The 8,088-nt window shown below is 39.1% G+C and overlaps 1 long non-coding RNA gene across 1 annotated transcript; it reads left to right on the top strand.

Moving 5' to 3' along the window:
• The first annotated feature begins 2,013 nt into the window (after positions 1 to 2,013).
• Positions 2,014 to 6,026, top strand: LOC120720996. Its single transcript, XR_005693100.1, has 4 exons — positions 2,014 to 2,271; positions 3,748 to 3,803; positions 3,906 to 3,964; positions 4,101 to 6,026. It is a non-coding gene; the product is annotated as an uncharacterized LOC120720996 (long non-coding RNA).
• Positions 6,027 to 8,088: the final 2,062 nt, after the last annotated feature.

Raw genomic sequence — 8,088 nt, 5'->3', positions numbered from 1 at the left:
CAGACAGAATAGGAAGATGAAAGTGGCTTTTGAACAGTAGGAAAAAAAATGAGAAGAAGAGGAAGCCACTAGAAAAGAACAGATACATAGTCAAGAGCTTGGCTAATGAGGTAGATGTCTATTTGTATCACTGGAGACAAGATGGCCAGCCATCTGCAATCCGCCCTCTTTATTGCTGCATATTGGTTCATGCCAATATGAGCTCATCTCCCGGTGGAAAGGTAGGCACAGTGTTTCTGACAGGCTGACATCCTCCTTGTTCAAGAGGGTTGGTGGGAGCACAAAGGGGGGCGCAGTTGGAGAAGGTCCTAGGTCAATGACTGTATTAGACACACTGATTGATCCTGTGGAGAAAGGTGCTATCACACCTAATTAATGAGCGAGAGAGGCAGTTCTGTGGGGTGGCCCTCTTTCACTGACCTGGAAAGGGAGACATGGCTGGAGAACAGTTTGAGAGAATGTGATACAGAAGAAAACTAATGATCTGTTTATGCCTTTATTTAGTACTTTGAATAGGCGTGGAAATATATTATAGCAATTTAATTTGTAAGCATGCAACTACACGAAGATGCGACCAATGACCCGTGGAGAGAGGGCGCAAGAAGCTTTCATATAAATGTAAAAAATGTAACAACAGTGAGTCTGTATTGAAATGTGCGTGGGTTTATTAGGTAGCAAAACCCCTCCACCATCGTATAATAATAAAGTATCTGTTTGAAGTGAAAACCATGCTGTCTAATGGCATTAATATCCATTACTCTTGCCCTGGTAAAATCACTTTCTGGTCTGGAAAACTCTTTGTAGCTTTGATGCTGTTACTCTTTGTGTGTGTGTGTGTGTTTAATAGTGTATACATACTAAAAAATACAACAGTTCTCAGTGAACCACAAAGTTAACTGAAATCCTGTCTTCACCAAGACTATAACACATCTCCTTTTAACATTTCATGAACCAGAGTCTCTTATGGGTTACAATATCTCTGAATTGCTTCAGTTTTCAAGTCTGCTTGGCGTCTAGTAAGCGAGACTGTCTGGGTTGGGTGTGTTTGCTTGACAGGGGCAATCTGGCTGCGTGTGGGCACTGATGGCATTTATGTGTACATTTTCAGGATATGTTAGGGAAGCCTAGCAGAAAGATGTTCTGGTACAGACAGAAATGAAGCTTTCTCAAAGCTTCGGGAGAGCAGATAAATGACTACAGGGGGGGAAAAAATTACAGAGAGAATTTAGGGGAAAGTGGAGATACTGCAGTTTCCTCTGCTTACTGATTAAACAAAAAACAGAAGTCACAGTTCACGCTATAGCAACAATAAATGGTCAAAACAACAAATGTTAGTGAAAAATAATGACAGTTGTTAAAATCATATTCTATTCTATTTATTATGAATGCAAAAATGTAGATGTTAAAGTTTGACCTCCTATAATCATTTATAGTAGGTTTATAGTGTTTCTTCATACAACCATGGCTGATCTTTTGAAAGTCAATATTTGGTATGACCACCTTTCATTCTCCAACACACCCTGAACGCTGTCAGGCAAGATTTCATATCATTTCTTTCTTCTTTCAGTAGTCTTAGTTCTCCAGGCTACTTGAAGGACATTCAAAGCTTCTTTGAATGTTGACTACCTTTTATTCAGTTATCTGTCTAGATCAGGGGTGTCGAACTCCAGGCCTCGAGGGCCGGTGTCCTGCAGGTTTCAGATCTCACCCTGGGTCAACACACCTGAATCACATGATGAGTTCATTACCAGGCCTCTGGAGAACTTCAAGACATGCTGAGGAGGTCATTTAGCCATTTAAATCAGCTGTGTTGGATCAAGGACACACATAAAACCTGCAGGACACCGGCCCTCGAGGCCTGGAGTTCGACACCTGTGGTCTAGATGATCGCACACTGCTTCAGTAATGTTGATGTCCCAGCTCTGGGGAGGCCAATCCATGATTGATGGTGTTTCATTGTGTGTTTTTGTGAACAGGTATGCTTTTACTGCATTGGGGTGTGTTTGGGATCATTGAAATGCTGCCAATCAGATGGTTTTGCATGGCAAATCAAACTTTGATGGTAGACTCTCCACCAGACACGCTCTGTTGTACACTGATTTTTCAGTCCAGTTCTTAGGTAATATGGCCTACCTCAGCCTTTTCTCCGTATTTTCCTTCCTTGCGAGTGGTTTCTTGACAGCCACTCTTCCACAGAGACGTTTTCTGATGAGGCTTTGGTAAACAGCAGATGGATCAACTGAAGGACAATATGCATCTCTCACATCCTGTGTAAGGTCTTTGCTGGATTTTTCCCCCTCCATTTTTTACTTAAGAACATGGCTTTCAGATACGATTCATCTGCTGTAGATGTTTCTTAGATCTGCTACTTCTTCTTTTGCCAACATTTTCAATTTATCTATTTTCTATCTATCCATTTTCAATCTATTTTCAATCTGTGCATGCCTCGCACTGGGATATGCCAAGTTTTCAACGAATAGCTCTTTGGCTTTTTACGTTGTTGGTGCAAAAATACAATTTTATGCCTGTCAGACTGTTATCTTTGGTATTTTTTCGAATTTTTTTCTAGATTCAGCAAAAGAAATGGGAACAAGTTATATGTTTTTGCAACAGACTGCTAGTTACAAAGAGAAATTGGTGTTTTGCAAAGTTGTGTGTAGACACAACACAGAACAACACATTGTCATGGTTTAATGAATAATAGGTCAGTATTATGCGGCTTGAGAATTATTGCTCAGGAACGCTTACAGTTTGTTGTACAAAAAAACTACAAGAAAGTCCAAAATTTTTTACACAAATATAAAGAAATAATGGGTGGCTCAAGACTTTAGCACAGTACTGTATACAAAGTCACTCTAAAAAAGCTGAATGTTATCAGTCGGTTATCTCTGAACCTCAGTTAAGTGGTCTAACTCTTCATTCGAAACAGACAAGTGTTCAATGTGAACATAAATCCCATCAGTGCCCAACAGCACCGGTAATGAACAGAAAAAACAGCTGTCCATCACCCCCAGAGCAGATTCTTCTTTACAGTTTTAACTGCCAGAAAGGTTTTGTTTTTCTCTTTCTGTCACTCCCCCTTTTTAAAATCTCTTTTTTGTCCTCTTCTACTTATACTTAGGTCATTTGTCTAAGCTTGATCTTTGGTTTTATTCCTCATTTCTCCTAAGGGGAATTTGGTGGAGAGTTAAGACAAACAACTTGGAATTTAGTAAAGTCAAACTAAGAATATTATTTTGCCAGGAGAAAAAAAGATTCATGAGCTGCAAGTTATCCTCTGGGCACCCAAAGCATTAATGGTCTGAATTATAAATACTGTTTCATCTTAGTACTGCACTTTTTTTTTTTCACTTTTTTATTATTGTTCTCACACACAATGTTAGCATATGGTTCTGTTTTGCTCCTGTTATAGAACCTTAGTTGCACTGTCATCATCTGCTTTTGCTTACCGATGAAAAGTGATGTGTTACGTGAGTGTCACATGATATCCAGCCTATACAGCACATACCTGTGAGAGCTGTTGTTCATAATGCTGTTAGGTTGTGTGAAGGTGATGTCAAGAGTCACCTCAAGAGCAAGTAGAGTTATGTGGAATGGCAGGGACAGTGATAATGAAATATGGTCAGCATCTGTTTTGAATTTGAATCAAATTATGTCAAAGCACTGAGTATTTTTTACAGTTTTAAAATCATTCGTTTTTAAATAACTACTCTGGGTTGGGTGTTCTCTTCTCCATCTACTGGGCAGGTGAAAGGTGACACGCTTGTGATATCCTGCTGGGACAGACTCTCGTTAATGCCTAGGTAGGGACCTTGAAGATAACCTCACACTGCAATTAATCACACCAGCCTTAATTATCTCATTATAAAAACCAATTAATTCTTTAAACCCCTATTCACATTCAGGTGGCAAGAAAAAAAGACCAACAAAAAAAAAAAAGAACATGGTGGACAACAAGTGAACAGTAAGGATCTTTTCTTTTAATAATCCCAACAATTATGGCTAAAACCGACGTGTTCCTTCTAACCATCTCCAGCTGCTTGTCTCTCTCTTTTCTCTGCCTCCCCTCCTACCTGGTTGACTGTTCCACTTGCTGACAGGAACTGTCGGGTGAGAGATTTCTCCAACAGCAGACGGCAGTGACGCCTCATCAGACTTCCAGCAAGCCCTGTGGCCCCTGATGGCGCCACAGCTGGGTGGACGGACATGATCACTCACTCACCGACAGGATTAACCCCCCCCAACTGCATCTGTCTTCGCTGTCCTGCTTCTAATCTCTGTCTCCTGGCCTCTGTCTGTCTTCCCGCTTCAGCTTGTCTCTATCCCACAGTGCTCATGTACATGTCACAGTGGTGTTAAGTCTAGACAAAGTAGGCAGTACCCCAAGTTCTTAAGACCACTATTTACTGAGCAGGCTTTCACAGTATTGAGGGATTTTGTCTGTAAGGATATAACTGTGCTGTAAGAACACACCTCGGGTGACTGCAGCAGTATAAAACTATGCCAGGTAACTGTAGCCATTTGGAACTGATAGCTCAATGTTAAGGAAGTGAAAATTATTACATTTTGCAGATTTACGAAAGAGAGCAAAATGAAAATTGGAAATGGTTTACAGTAATCTCAAACAATCCTCAAACTGCTTTTTCCACTTCGAGTCTCTTCCATTATTTAATGTTAAGGCCTAATAATTATTACTTTAAGATACTACATGATCAAAGGTCTGAGCTTGCTTTTGTCAGAAAAAGAGATGACTATCGTTTGACTTTTACACCATTAAAACAGTTCCCATTATGAACTCAAAGATCAGACGGATATCTAACTGTTACTGAAAATGCACTCTTCAATTTTAATGTGTATTTGCAGCCACACACTCACACAGCAAAAAAGCGAATGGTCTTTCTCCACAAAACGTAAAACATAAAGTGAACAGCATGTGAAGGCACTTTAATGTGACTTAAACGTCCTTATTAAAACAGACTTTTCCTCCCAAACTGTCCTAATCAGATTTTAGATATAGTTCAGCTCTTAGGATTTACTTGTTACTCCGCCTTGGTGTCACATTAACAAAGGGAATATTATGCAAAGTGGAAAAAACTTGAAAAACTACACAATGCACAGCTTTATTTAGCATGAAATGCGACAGACCAGGATAATAATAGGTGGATTATGAACATCAATGCAAGGGTTATGATTTAAAAGCCAAATGCAAGATCACAGCTGACTGTCATTATGTGTTTAAAAAAATACTAAATAAAAATATGTGAAATCATTGATCTACAACCAAATGTTGAGCAATGTTGAAAAACAGTTTAGAAAAATCTAAATAGAAGGTGGAGAAAAAATACATGGAAAAGTACTAAGATTTTGTTTTACATATTTCCAATGCAATGCGGAACGCTGTCTTCAAAGCTTGTTCAGTTCATTGCCATGGTTATTTAACTTCCTGCCGTGTGAGGCTCACACCACCACTGTGACGTTCGTTTTATCTAACACTGTAACACACCAGCCCTGCCCACTCCGACTGCACTATTCACACCATCTAAAGCTTTTAGGGGCCCAGTGGACACACAGAACAGCGTCATGCTGGGCTGCTTTGATAGAGACAGCTTACGTTTATCACAAGCAAAAAAAAATAAAAAAAATGGGGTGGGGGTGGCATCAGGAGGGGGTTGACAAAACACTACATCAAAGTGTGGCTACAGAACAGTCACTCACATATGACCCAGTGGTTTGCTTTCTCACTTGTGCATACATAGCTCTAGCCACATGCACGGTCCACATGCAGGGTTTGCACATTCTGTTATAAGTGTAATGTAATAAGTTTCCTCATTACTCTCCCAGAGAGAAGATTGTTTTGCAACTGGGTCACTAGGAAAATTGTGTTGCTTCTGCTGCTCTTTTGCTCTTATTAATGACTGATACAGAACAAAGATATAAGAATATTAACTTGTTAAATCGTATTTGTTTAAGTATTCTACCAATCCACTTGGGGAAAGTTTTGTTTCTTTATTTTCTTTCAGTTGACTCTTAGAACTGAAGGAGCTTCTCGGATGAGAGGTGAAATGTCTTCCAGCAACTTAAAGAAGTCCAGACGCTTTTCTTTCCAAGCTCCTTAGACTACGATGACCTGGATGACTGAGAACCTTCACAGACATAGCTCACGTAGTGTTAACTGACATTATATAAATGTATTAGGTTTTAAACACATGTGGTTTTAATCTAGGTTAATGTGTCTTCATGTAAGTTCCACTAGAGAATGGGAGAATGATTACATGTATTTAGAGTTATATCAGTTTTTGTTATATGATATAAGTTGTGGAATAACCCTAACCCTACATTCTTAACACTAAAAATTAATATAATGCGACATAAGGATAAATGATCTTTTATCCAGCTTAAACACTGTATATTTAGGGAGGGACCTGTCAAGCCTTCAGTAGCATTCTTCATGTATTAGATATTCTATCCATGATACAGGAACTAATCAGGCATGAATCTGGGAAACTGAGGAGCATCCAACATAAGCCCCCTGATACACACATTTTCACATTGATGAGTTAAGCTCACTTTTTTCTCAGAAACTGATAAAATAAAAAATTGAAAACTGAACACATTTCATTTTTTTTTATAACTTTTTATTTATCATTTTAGAGTATGGGAATACAAAACTTAAGGTCAGCATGGGAGACATTCACAGTTCCAGTAATAGCATCTACTTACATCATGGTAATATTCATAACTGAACACATTTCAATCAACAGTTTGTTTGTTTATTTATTTATATTTCAAATATATTAACACTGTATAACCTTTGCGAGTTCATTGGATTTCTTGCCTGACCTCTCCCTCTTAAGCCCCAACACACGCAATAGTCCTTCTCCAATAGGCTGTAAGACTCAAAACCGAGCCCACTTAATCAAACAGGCAGCATAATTATGCTACTTTCATCAACCTGCCATCCAAATCTCCCATTACTACTTACGTGCTTTTCTTCTTCTTTCTAGCTCAAGTTTTGCAAATAAAATACCTGTGGTGTGAATGTTGAATGTAGATTACGTAAGATTTATGTCTTCTAAACAAAATAATACTGCAGCATCAAATATTCATAGTCTTCTGTGATCAGCAATGCATACAGCGCTATTGATCCATATGGAAAATGCAGCTGCCAGTAACACAGACCTGATCCATCAGCAGCAGGAGAAATAAGAGCGAGGGACGTGGAGTGCAGGAGCAATTTGCAATCACATGGAGAAAATACATGAATTTCCTGGAGTGGCGTCTGAAGGTGAAAGATGTTGCACCTACGTGAAATTGGAAGCAGACACAACTCTTACATAAATATGATCCTTAGACAAGTGGCTTTCTCCATCCTGACAGCTTATTTTCTGGGCCGACAGATGAGCGATGTTTCAATGGGTGAGACAGGAAGAGAGTGGCTGACTGAGGTTTTCCTTTTTTCCAGACGCTATGAGGACAAGAGAAGCCTTTTTGCAGAGAGGATTGAGAGAGGGGTAGAGGATATGTTAAGTGATGGAGAGAGGTTTTCTGATTTTTTTTAAAAGAGAAAGTGTTGTGGAAAGAGGTTGCACTCAAATGAGAATGGGACTGAAAGGATGGACATCACAGGTTGGCAAAAAAGCAACAAGGATCCTCTCCAGGTTGCAACCAATTTCGCCTGATTCGATTGTCTTGTGTGTGTAGTATTCACCTATTACAGAGTGCTGCCATTTATTAACACCATCCATGCATTTACAGCTTCAAAAAATGCTATTATGAATAGTATTTTTACAATCTGATTATGTTTCAAGGTATATCTAGGGGAATTTAAGGTTTTACAATCTTCACATGTCCTTGTATGAGACAATTTCTATTAGCCTTGCGCAAAATTAGTAGTTTGTCTTACAGATAATGCATTTCATATTTTTTCTGGCTTGCTTTCATCAGAACCAAGGTCACTACAGAGCAATAACTAAAAGCATGCCATCTGACAAACAGTTTAAAGCAAAACCGATAAATGTTAAAGACGACAGGTCGTCTGCCGCAATAAATGACAGCGATCCCACATACAAACATTGCGAAGTTCACAAG

This window comes from Simochromis diagramma, unplaced genomic scaffold (genome assembly GCF_900408965.1).
Source record: "Simochromis diagramma unplaced genomic scaffold, fSimDia1.1 OVJJ01000603.1, whole genome shotgun sequence".
NCBI lineage: Eukaryota > Metazoa > Chordata > Actinopteri > Cichliformes > Cichlidae > Simochromis > Simochromis diagramma.
This window is presented reverse-complemented; position numbering and strand designations above follow the sequence as displayed.